Source organism: Monodelphis domestica, chromosome 8, assembly GCF_027887165.1.
Source record: "Monodelphis domestica isolate mMonDom1 chromosome 8, mMonDom1.pri, whole genome shotgun sequence".
NCBI classification, from domain to species: Eukaryota; Metazoa; Chordata; class Mammalia; order Didelphimorphia; family Didelphidae; genus Monodelphis; species Monodelphis domestica.
Genome location: NC_077234.1, coordinates 96333440 through 96347015, shown reverse-complemented (window position 1 = coordinate 96347015; position 13576 = coordinate 96333440). Strand labels below are relative to the sequence as shown.

At 34.2% G+C, this 13576-nt stretch overlaps 1 protein-coding gene across 7 annotated transcripts in view; it reads right to left on the bottom strand.

Moving 5' to 3' along the window:
- ENOX1 (ecto-NOX disulfide-thiol exchanger 1) overlaps positions 1–13576 on the bottom strand; it is a 577820-nt gene that overhangs the window by 410027 nt on the left and 154217 nt on the right. The window lies entirely within an intron of this gene.

Below are 13576 nucleotides of genomic sequence, written 5' to 3'. Positions count from 1 at the left end.
GGCCCCTTATAGTCTTTTTATTGAAACTTTTCTGATACCAACTCTAGAAACATATATTCCAAGCTTGTTAATCCTTAAAATTCATCACTCTCTTAAATGCAACTCCAGTGGCAAAGGAATATAGAAATATTGTCTATTCTTTTCTCTTCTATTATTTTTTACTGAAGTTAGCCTAGTATACTTATAAAACAAATTTTACAGTGAAAAGAATCAAGAAGATGGTTAAGAAGATGACAAAAATTCACTTCACTTTCTTTAGCAGAATGATGATTTTTATGATCAAAGCCACCTGAATTTATCTTTTTCTGTTTATGCTGCTTAATTCTCATTAAAATTGTGTTTCTACTTTCTTCTAAATATTGCTTTCCATATTTCAAACATCTAATTAAGTAAACATAATGCAAAGTGAGATGATATACTGTTTGGAATACTATAAAATTATAGAGTAGAAATACTACCATTATAATACCATTTTCACTCTCACAATTTTCTAAAAGGTTTTAACCTTTGGGGTTGAAACTTTCTATACTTGATTCCAGCTCAAAACTAAATGTTTTTGTTCAGTTATTTTGGGGGATAAATCTTCTTTTTGTTGTTGTGAATATGAACAATCTCTACATATAATTAAATCAAATTTAGAGTATGACATTTATTTTCTCATCTTCAACAGGATGTCCCAAAGAACCTTAAATTCATCATTTCCCAAACAGAATTCAATATTTCCCCCAACAAAATTCTCATTTCATCCAAATTTTCCTATTATTGTCAAGATGACAAGTATAGACACCCAGGATCAAAACATAGGTGTCATCCTCAGTTCCTCACTCAGGCTCTTTTCATATCTACAACCTTTTGCCAAGCTCAGTGTTTTCTACCTCTTTAATGTAATCTTCGTGTGGGTAATGTTTTCTTTTTTTTTTTTCTGGAATCAGGATCTTCAATGACCACTCAAGCAAGACTTCCAAATGTGAAGGCTGATTTCTGTACATACATTAATGTCTTTTGCCCCCGTGAGAAATCAATAATTTATTGTTTTCCTTTTGCAAAATGGCTTTGAGTTTATATGAATATTAAATTGAGATCCCTTGAAATTATGCTGTATCTCTTCTGATAGAGCTGACACTCAGGTACAGGTACTCATCTCCTTATATTTCAACTATTATAATTATATTCTGCTTAACTACCTACGGTCTTCTCCCAAGATCTCTATTGCCAAAGAGATCTTCCAAATGGAAGGTCTGATCATGTCACTCCTGCTAATTCAATACTTTTTAGTGGCTCCCTATTACTTTTAGAATTAAATGATGAATCCTGTTTGGCTTTTGAAATCCTTCCCAAACTGATCCCTTCCTATCTTTACAGTCTTCTTATATTTTAATGCCTTCATCTACAAAATCTATGATTTAATAACATTGGCCTTCATGCTATTCTTCTCACACCAAACCTCATATCACCTGTTTGCCTTTTCAGAGACATCTGAAAAAGTAGATGGAAGGTGCCTTTTCTAGACATTCTTGATGACTGAGATGATCTCCTTTCTTACTTCTACCTCCTGGCTTCATTGGCTTCACTCAAGATTCAACTCAAATCCTACCAACCCTACATCCCTGGCTTTGTCTTGTCCCTCTGAGTCTGCCTCCAATTTACCCAAAATATAGGCAGATAGAAGGATGTAAAATGTACAGAAAGAAAGAAAGAAAGAAAGAAAGAAAGAAAGAAAGAAAGAAAGAAAGAAAGAAAGAAAGAAAGAAAGAAAGAAAGAAAGAAAGAAAGAAAGAAAGAAAGAAAGAAAGAGAGAGAGAGAAAGAGAGAGAGAAAGGAAGGAAGGAAGGAAGGAAGGAAGGAAGGAAGGAAGGAAGGAAGGAAGGAAGGAAGGAAGGAAGGAAGGAAGGAAGGAAGGAAGGAAGGAAGGAAGGAAGGAAGGAAGGAAGGAAGGAAGGAAGGAAGGAAGGAAGGAAAAAGAAAGAAAAAATAGATGGATGGATAACAGATAGATGATAGAGAGATTGTGTATATACGTAAATTTCTTTATATGTTGTCTCCACATTAGAATGTAAGCTTCTTGGGGAAAGGGACTACTTTTGTCTTTCTTTGTATCCTCAGGGCTTAGCACCTGAGTTTTATCTAGACCTATATAACTTAACCTCCATCATTCTTTTTTTGTTTTGACATGCATATCTTGTTCATCCAACTAGATCAAAACCCTCTGCAGGGAAGGGGTCATAATTTATATCATTTTTTTACCTCTAGCACTTACAAAAATTGAAAAGTATTCTACATTAAATATTGTGTTTATAGTTTCCTACACATAATAAGCTTTCAAGAACAAACTCATCATTGATGATCATTATTGAAAAGCTAATATAAAATAAACAAGGGGTAAGAAATTAACAAGTAGAAATTATCAGAGTGCCATTAATGTCTCCATTTTTTGTATTACAATTTTTTAAGAAAATGTCAACTGGAAAATCAACATTATATTTCTTGAATGTAGTGTGGATGATTTACTACTAGGAGGATTGTAACTTCATTGTTTTATTGTGAAAAATAAAATGCACAGGATTTTCTCAGCTTAATTCAATACTATTTAATGTGATGGTATTATTCAAAACATAGATTTCAACTTATTATTTGCAACTGTAGTTAAGATTTAGATTTTTTGACCTATATGTTTATATTACAAGTATTCTTTCATATTTTATTCCCAAAAATGGAGGATGTAAGAGCATTTTTGCATAAATGTTTCAAAACTCAGTAGATCCAGAGACTAGTAATTGCATTTGTTTTATTCTTTAGCAAGTTCCATTTTAGCTAGCACTCTATCACTTCTATCAAAAATATCTATATAGTTCATAAAATTCTGTAACTCCAATAACTTTTGTTCAACCTCCAATAACTTTCGTTTTCAGGTTGAGTCTTTCTCATGCAGAATCCTTTCCTACAAGAGCTTGCAGTTAGAATGAATTGTCCACTGACCAGTAGCATTCTGACATTAAATTGAAATTTAGTGTACTGTCTCAAGACAACCCTGAAGGACATAGTTTGAATTTCTTGCCTTTGCTTGGACTTTTAAACAACACCAATAAACTTTTTGTCCAAATTCTCTGATACTGCAGAGGTAACAAGCCTGATAGAGATTCTATTAAACCCAGAATTATAAAATGAAAACAGACAAAAGGTTTCAGAGATTTCCTTTTAGACAGCTAGAAAAGGTAAAACTTCCTCCCAAAGAAACAAAATTACATAATAGAAAGGTGCTGCACGGAATTATTCTATCCTTATTTCTGATAAGAATCTGTCCTAGAGACACCTCTGAGTCATAAACCACCCATATCCTAACGCTCATTATACAACTGATGGCAGAGAATAAGCATTCTTATGACTCAAAATACAACTACATCAGAATACCTATAGACTAAAAAACTTCACACTGTGTAAATAAGAAGAGCTAATAAAGAATTTGAATGAACAATTGTCTTCCAACTCTGGCCCCACTCCAAAATAGGAAAAATTAGGTAGATTTAGTGTTTAAAGATAGGAAGAGGATTATCCCCCCAATTCTACCAAATTCAATTAAATAAACGCAAAAATTAAACTATGGAAAAGGTCAACACAACAATTTTAATCTTAAAAAAGAAACAGAAATGTACAAATTACTAAAATTTTAAAATATTAAGATTTTATGTTTTAAAAATGATAAGAAAGCATTTTATTTGAAAATTAATATTACACAAATATTCCTGGCTGACATCAAGATTTGCTACTTAAAATCAATATAAGGAAAAGGTAATTTCTGTTTACAGCAAAAATACTTTTGTTTACAGTTACATACCAATTTCAGCTAATATATATTTAACACTTGAAAAGTTTGTTCTCATTTAGTCATTTCAGCCATGTCCAATACTTACTGACTACGTATGGGGTTTCTTGGCAAGGTTATTAGACTATTTTGCCATTTCCTTCTCCAGATCATTTTACAGGTGAGGAAACTGAGACAAACAAGGTTGAGTGATTTGCCCAGGTTCACACAACTGGTGTCTGAGGCCAGATTTTAAATTCAGAAAGATGAATTTTCCTGACCCCACTTCTGGCACTCTTATCCATTGCACTGAAATTTTTACAAGGCTTTCTAAAGATAAAAATCTTGTTGGAGCTTTACAATAAACTTGTGAAGGAAGTGCTGTTATTATTCCTAGTTCATGATTATGAAACTAAGGCTAAGAGCTCTTGGGTGATTTGCTCAGTCATATACCTAGGAAGTATCTGAGGAGAACTCAAACTCATGTTTTCTTGATTCAAAGTCAAGTACTTTATTGAATTTAATTTTTAGTTTTGGGGGGTACTGTTGCTCAGAAGTACCTACTATAGTATTTTGCACCCAGTGGCCATTCAATAAACCAAACTTTTATGTCTGAGATGAAGCTCTCAAAAACAGCCATAAGGAATCTTCCCTATAAGCTTTTCAGAGAACTCAAATTACGAGAAAACCGTGGAGGAAAGAAAGGAACATGGAGTCAAATTCTCTCAGTTACAAAGAACAACAAAACTGTAATTTGGTTTTACCTTTACTCAATTTGCTTGTTTTATAATCTTTACAATTATCATATAGTATGGAGACTCACTTGCTCTTCTTCCACCTATTTCTTTCACTCAATTTCCATGATAATTTCAGAATCTAACTTTATACTTAATTAACCTTCAACCAGCAGTTGCTGCTAAACACTTTATTTCTCTAACAATCTTTACCCCTTCCTTGGTCACACTGAAGAAATCTATATGCCATGAATGTGAACCAAGTAAGTTTCTATTTGAAATGACCTATTTTTAAAATGGTGAATACTTCTGAAATGCCAAGAGTTTCATATTTCTGTTTTGATTTAGATTTTGACATGAGATTTTTTTAAATGGAGACATACCTATATTAACCAATTCAAAAACATAATTAATTAAAGATGAATAATAAATAACAAGAAGAGCCACAGCAATATCTTGTAGATTATAAATTCCATATAATATACTATTCTCTGGTTTATTAATATTACTTTTAAAAGAATTAAATGCATATACAATGAACGTCATTAAAACATGAAATAGTCTCTCAGTGGGACTATTTAAGTAACTTTAAACCAACTTGTACATGCTAAAATATATGCTGAAATACTTACAATTGCTATTACTCTCTAAGTACATTAATGCATTTTTAAACAGTTAAAATATTTTAAAGTTAAAATATACATCACAGGAGTCAGAGATGGGACCTTGGAATAGTTAGAACTCAGAATAGGGAAAATCCTATATCCTAAATCCTATATAGTATAGTTAAATGTGTAATTCTAAAAATCCCTTTTGAATAAGGTGCAAAAGCAATGGATGGCAAACAATTCCATAAGCCCTAAAAATAAATCTGTCGAACCTTCCTTCTCAGTCTCACAGACCCTCCTCCTCATATCAGCAAAAATTTTCTTAGTTTCATTGTTCAGTCATTTCATTTATGTCCAACTCCGGTTTTCTTGGCAAAGATCCCAGAATGATTTGCCATTTCCTTCTCCAACTCACTTTTACAAATGAGGAACTGAGGAAAACAGAGTTAAGTGACTCACCTAGGGTCACAGAGCTAGTAGATGTTACGTCATCATTTGGGATTTCTCATAAGCTTAAAGGTTCTCTTTGAACACACACATATGTAGAAAAATGATTAGATGTATTAAACTACTCTAAGATTGTCTTCTTAGCTCCTTTGGGGTTCAGACTAATTTCTTCATGTTCCTATGCACATGAGTCAATACTAACTTTTTTTAAACATTTATTTTTAATACTTGGAGAAAGATATATGGCATCCCATTCAATGAGACCCACTCTGTTCCTCCTGACTTCTCAGGATATCTCTCTCCAGAATGGGCAAGTATAGCCTTGTCAAGCAGTGACTAAAATAAATTTGGGGGATTTTATTCCTGGGACTTTCTGTCTCACATCTAGACTCTCATTGAAGTTTAAGTCAATTTGGAGAGGAAACAATGGACCAATTTTTATGAGAAAAATAACAGAGATGAATATAAAATCCTCCACCTACTGTCAAAGGATAAAGTAGAGTAGGGCAGGCCAAAAGAAGTGTGGTTCCTTATCCTCATCCTACCACAGGATTACTTCCATAACTCCCAATCGTCATGGTGGAATGAGGTCCCAGAGAATAGCTGACTACTCCTCAGAGTTCTGATATAACCTTGAGAGGTTGAGAGTTTTCTAGGAGCACTGACCAAACAAGCCACCAAAGCTCCCAACAGACTATATCAAAGAGTCTTAATTAATTTTAAAAAATAAGAATGGGATAATCCTCCCATCCCCTATATAGAGGAATCTCTAGACAGAAGTTCTAAAAAAGTTCTCTGTATTACAATGGAAAGCCATTCATTAGCTGTGGAACTCTTTTCCAGGTTAAATTGGCCAGAAATCCTTTTACTATTTTTTAAATTTAAATTTATTTGTTTCTTACATTAAAATTTTCAGTTAACACTCACTCCCCTCTTCCCCTCCCACCCATTAAAGAAAGAAACATTTGACAAAATAGGTCTATACAAAATTATGTCTTATTTTTATTTATCAGTTCTTTCTCTGGAGAAAAAAAAAGCCATTATTATACCTGATGGACATTTCAAGGAAAGAAAAGAGAAATCATCTTGGAAATCATCCCTATACTCTGACTCTCAGAGAAAGAATTTCTCAGTTTATCAATTCTCCATAATTGGCTTGCTTTTGTTGAATTCAAAGGTTCCTGTTTTTCAGGTCTTCTATTTCCAAGTACAGTTGCTTGCCTTATTCTGTGGCAGAAAGTTATAATTTGCACCCACATTATAATTTGTTACTGCAAAAATGGCTGTAATGTCACATTCAATAGAAAAATGACCGGTAGTATAAATAAAAGGGGGTTGGGAGGAAGGTTTGTCTTATGAAAATATCTTTTAAGCTCAGCAGTTCAGGGATGAGACACTGCATTATAGCACATAGTATTCTACACATTCAAAATGCTTAAAAATACTTGAAAGGTAAAGGCTTAATTTAGATGCTGTATATTTTTCCTTGATTTGGATTAAGCCCAAATGATCATTTTTAAGTTAATGCAAAAACACTGTGGAAAAAAATGAATCATGCTTTAATTGCCATAATATTGCATCATTTACTTAAAGTAGAAATGATTGGTGAATCTGGTTTGGTTGTACGTCCTAAACAAGCCAATTAGTACACAGATTAACCTCTGCAATCATTCTCTAGCCAATTGCTTTCCATAATTTTTTCATAAAAATTGTTTGCACTCATATTTCTTAATGAAGCAGGTAACTAGCTTTGCATCTCAGTAATTTGGTCCTTTCAGCTAGAAAAGTTTACAGTATTTGCTATGGAGTCATTTGCTACTGATTTACTTGCATCCTGCTCAAAGTCCACATTTTACAGAAATGCATCAAAAGGCTAGAGAATATGGGCTAATTAGCATGTGGCATTTGGACACTACACAAAATACAGGCCTGTTCATGAAAAGCATCAACTAAACATATTCAGCGTCTTAATGTTAAAACTCTCCTCCATGAAGGAAACAGTCTCAAGTAGAGCGATTACTCTGCTGGGCGACTTCCTGCAAAGTGGACACCAAATCTATGCATGAGATACGCTCATCCTCTCTGAGCCTCAGTGGTAGGCAGCTCAATTATCTCCATCAGAAATCAGTTTCATCTCTGTGTGTAGAGTGATAGGCAAAATCAACATATTGGTGAGTGTTCGTGCTATTTGAAATAATAAGAAATCTTAGGCACATTTTAAAAATATTTCTGTGGTTTTCTTTTTCTTTTGCAATGATTTTACTAAATGACACGACCATTCCAATACATTCAATCTTGTAAGATTAAAATTAATATCCAATAACTCCAAGTACTGTATATTATAAAGTTTATTAATGATCACTTGAAGTAGACAAAAATACAAGAAAAAAAGTAAAAGCCTGAGTAAAGCCACATGAGAGAAATTCTCCTACCTGGCACTCATCCCACCTCCCAGCCACAATCAGGAGAAAAGAGTGAGAGGTCGGGGGTACACACAACTTATATCTTCCCTATATTAGTCCGTAACATGAGAAGGAACATGGTAAGTTGGGATTTAGAGTCCTGGGGAGCAAATTCTAATTATATAATTTCAATTTAATAATATATATTGAATATCTACTGAGCATGAGGTACTGTGCGAAGTGCTAGAAATACAATTTGGAAAAACAATCCCTTACTTCAAGGAACTTCTACAGGGAGGACACACATGTACACCTACTCATATATATGTGTATCTGTATAATAGGTATATATGTCTATTATTGATGTATATCTATATAAATATTTATTAATATATTTTATTTATATTTATATCTTTTTAATAGACACATATATCTATTATATCTGTCTATATAATATGTATATATACACACCAACATGTCTACATTTGTATATATGATGTCTAATTTTGTATATATATGGAAAAATGTGTCTCTATAAACATATATATGTAATATATAGAGATTCACATATGTGGGTATATTCCTAAATAATATGATATAAAAGTAATTTACAGAAGGGTCAGCTATAAGATATAGAGCTAGCTATAAGCGATATATAAGTTATAATAGATATATACCTTAAGATATAGAGAAGCATCCAGATGGCTCAGTGGGCAAAGTGTTAGCCCTGGAGTCAGAAAGACCTGAATTCAAATCTAACCTCAGATACTTACTAGTTGTATGACTCTGGGCAAGTCATTTAACCTCTGTTTGCCTTAATCCACTGGAGAAGAAAATGGTAAACCACTCAAGTATCTTTGCCAAGATAATTCCATATGGGGTCATGACAAGTGGGACACAGCTAAGCAATTCAACAACTATGCTAAAGGGGTTGGAGGGAATCATACTATGGTAAGACCCCAAATCCAACAATCTTTAGCAAAGTCGAAGGCTTTTGGAGATGAAGGATCTCCAAGTTTAATATCAATTAGTAGTGCAAAATGGCAGACAAGAAAAGTGAAATGCTTGGCTACAAGAAAAGTAGTCTGGTATGCAGAATAATTTTGCCCCATTTAGCCCTATCTTAAGCACTGTTTATTCCTAGAGGAGACATTTAAAAAAAGGTATTGAAACGCTGGAACATGTACAAAATAGGAAAGTTTGAATCTTGAGAAAACTGGAGAAAGTTGCATAAGAAGATTGGTGAAAGGACTGATTATATTTAGTTTGGAAATGAGACTAATTTACAAGACATGATTTTTTAAGACATTACTTTCAGTTGTTTGAAGAGCTATCATGTGGTAGGATGGGAAGTCTCACTCTGCTTGACCTTGGAGGGCACAGCAAGGAACAGGGGCAGGGGTTGGTAATTGTTAAAGATCTACAATTCATATAAGAAAAAAAAAAGGAAATATCCTGGTAATTAAAACGGTCTACAAGTCTTCGAGGATTACTTGAAGAGCTAGTGGATTTCCCATTGTAGAAGGTGATGTCCCTTGCATTTCCCTTGAACTACTCCAACTCTGCTGTGGTCACAGAGAACATGACTTCTTTGATGTGGGCACACTACGCTGGACAGTCCTGTGCCAGTGACTCCCGTGTCCCACAATCGATACCCAAGTTCTTCACCTTGAAAGTGACTTTGTGTCACTTTAGCCTCCATGTGAGTGCTTGCCTTCTGAAAGTTCTCCATAAAATGATCTTTTAGGCAGATGTATGTCTGGCATTTGAAAATGTGGACAGTCCATTGGAGTTGTACTCTCTGCAGTAGAGTTTGAAAGTCTGGCAGTGCAGCTAGAGAAAGGACCTCAGTATCCAAGACCTTATCTTCCCTGGTGGTCTTCAGAATCTTCCTTAGATAATTCAGATGGAAGCTATTCATTTTCCTAGCATGGAACTGGTATATACTGTCCAGGTTTCACAGTCATACAACAATGGCATCAGCACCACAGTTCTGCAGTTCTCTAGACTTTCAATTTGGTTAGCAGCCTAATATTTTTTCTCTCCTGCACTTTCCTTCTGAGCTTCCCAAACACTGAGCTAGCTATAGCAATGCATGTGTCAACATCATTATCTATGTGTATAAGACTGGAAAGTATATTGCCAACATAAGTGAATTTAACCAAAAGTCTTCAAAACTCCTCCACTTTCTATAACTGATGGGTTCCAAGTATGCATGGCGCCATGTTGGCTGGTGAAAAGCCTCTGCTTTCTTGGCCCATCAGCAGAAAATGGATCCATATTCTGTTGCATCTGAGCACACAATCATTTGCAAATAGAAAGTCATGTACCAGTTCTCTCTCCACTTTAGTCTTGGTCAGAAGCCTCTTCAAATAAAATAATTTATGGTCAGCATAGTAGCTGACCTTGATGCAGTTTTCAGCAAGGATTATAAGCATGCTTCACCACACCTGACAAGACTACTTGTTGACTGTAGTAGAGGGGATTCTTGATCAAATGTTTTAGGTTTTTTTTTTCCTTCATTAATCTTTCCCATGCTTCCTGCCTCCAGTTTAAATATTTCTTCACATAAATATATCCTTTCAATATGCAATGCTAGTCCATAGCTTTCCTTATCTCATTTATTTCTTCTGTATAGTATATACCTTCCATTGCCTTTGTCTAGTCATGTCTAGTCATCAAACTTATACATCTTACCTAGAGCCAGTGATTCCAGTATTGACCTCCTTTCATTAATATTTCTAGTTCACTTGTTTTATATACATACCATGCACATTTGTGTATAGATATCTGAGGTCGTGAACATTATTTTCCCCTTTTCCTGTTTCCAAAACTGTTTCCTATGAATTATGGATTCTTTCCATTGATATTCTTCTACCTGTGTCACACCTGATACTTTTGGTGGTAGCATATGTAAAAGGCAATTTCCCCATCCTTTCTATTTTTAATTTAATGCCTTCTCCATCAGATCTACAAGTATTCAGGCAATATTATTATTAATCCTCCATCCCTGGCAAATAGCACATAAATATGGTGTCTTGGGCCATGGTTATAAAATATGAATCACATTCTCGGAAGCCATTTCATAATTCCTCCTTTGTCTTTTGAAGTCCCTACTTTTAATTGGCATCAGTGATGAAAATAGCACCTGTGCCCCTGAGGTCTTCTGATTCCTTCCCAAAACTTGAAAATCCCTAGCAATCTTTTCTAAGTTCCCTCTAGCACCAGCATCTGTCCTCACATAAATCAGCAGAAATGAGTAGTAGTTGTCAGATTTGACAAGTCTCAGGAGGCACTCTGTCATGTCTCAAAAACATACCCCAGAAAGACAATAGACCTCTCTGCCTTTTAGGTAAAGCAGGCATACGACTTGAGGCAATCTCTAGATCCTTTAGCAATGTCGCCAAGCACCAGAATTTTATCTTTTTCATTTCATGATGAGTATTGGATATTCTCTATATGGATGATCTCTAGAGAACCTCCATCATCATTTTGGGGAATTATAAGAATCTGTTCCCTTCTAAGGGAATTTAGCACTAACCTCTAGGGGAGGGAAGTCTTCTGTTTTTGTTTTTGTTTTTAATGGGTTGAAAGATTCAATGGACCTTCTCTTCTTTCTTACCTAAACAATATTTTTCCATTTTTCAACAAAATCTTGCTACAAAATAGGTCATAGAGAAGAGAGACTTTCCTTCTGCTTTATTCCAATATATTTTATGGCAAAAACATCAACCTTACACAACGTAGTATATGTATAGTTGTTATTCAATGAAGGCAGAAATATAAACACGAGAACAATTTTTGCAGATATTCTAAAATTGAGCCTACATTCCCTACAACTACTATTCTTAATTTGCACTGCCATAGCAAACTGTTTACTGCTCTGGAGTTATATTACAACAACTTTTAGAAGTTGACAATGATTTTTTTTTCACATTTCTGTTAAATACTCAAATGTACTTAGCCTTTCATTAATAGATTCCAGTCAATTTAGGAAACAAGTAGTTTTTTTTTTTTTATTTAAAGGGAATTCCTCTAAAGAAATCCAACTTATTCATTCTTTTGTCCTCTTATTCTTCTCTTCTCTCACCATATCAGGCATTTCCTACGTGTACATTGTGTTGTGTTGTTGATTTGTATGTCTTTGCTCATCAATCTTCTGTTTGTTTTTTAAACATACAAACATTGCAGTGAATGGAACTATCTTCTAGGTTCTTCCTGCATTCTTTTCATCCTTTATCCTATCTTGATTGTTTATTTCTTCAGTCCCTAATGGTTCAATTATTATCATTATACAAATGATTCTCTGATTTCTATATTGTGCTCTTATCTTTTCTCTTGAATTCTAGTCACATACCATCAACCATCTTCAGGACACTTCAAAGCAGATATATGATATACATCTCAAATACAACTTTTTTAAAAGATAACTCATTTTCTTTCCCCAAAACCTTCCCCTCTTCATAAATTTCCTATTATTGGGATGACCTGGATGACTATCCAGGCTCAAAATCTCATCATCATTCTAGACTTCTTATGTGTACTCACTCTACATATTCAATCTCTTGTCAAATCTTCTTGTTTTTCTTCTTTCGCATCTCTCATAAGCATTCCCTTCTCTTGACTCACATAGTCATGACTCTAGTATAGGCCATTATCACCTCTTGCTTGGACTAATGCAATAACCTACTAATTTGTCTACCTGCCTCAGGTTTCTCTTGACTCCAATTCATTCTCTATTCTGCAGCCAAAGTGATTTTTCTAAAGTCCAAGCCTCCTCAGGTCAATCCCATACTCAATAATCTCTAAAGCTATCTATTACCTCCAAAATTGAATATATGTAACTTGGTTCCTACCCAGATAAGTTATAGAAAAGATAGCTTATGAAGCACTCTATGAAAAAAAAAGAAATGAAGACACTAATTGGTGGGGGGAAAAGCTGTTGTAAATGACTGAGTTGGTACCATATGCAATTCAGGAGAGCCATATGGAGAAAATAGTTCCACAGGGGTCCTGGAGAAGGAAAGATTATAAAAAGATAGACATGCATATTAAGTCAACCCTATCATATCATTAGATTTGTAATTCTAGAGATTGATGAAAATGGACTTCCTCTGGGTGAAATAATTTCAACTCTCCTTGACTGAGTTAAATTTTAACTTGTTCCCAGCTTCTGAGCTTCTTTATATTTCCTGATAGACTCTAATCTGAAATTTTTTTTAAATTTGTTTGCTGTTTTATTTGGATGAATGAAGTTATTTCTTATTCAATATTTGTGATGTTCTTTTATGGTATGAGAATTTGGTGGGGAAGGGGCAAGATGACATCTATAATATGAGGCTTACCAACCTCCTTATGAGTGATCATCACCTCCTTGACATGTAGTGTCAAACCCAAATGGAAACAGGGACCAAAAACCAAATATTAGTACCATTGTCAGAACCTATTGCCTTAGAAAACTACATATTAACATTATTTGTGCTTTATCATATTTTTATTTTGTTACATATGACCTAATTACATTGTATTCTAATTCAGGCTACACTTGGGAGTGTCATAAGCCAACTATGATCTGTAGGCTACATC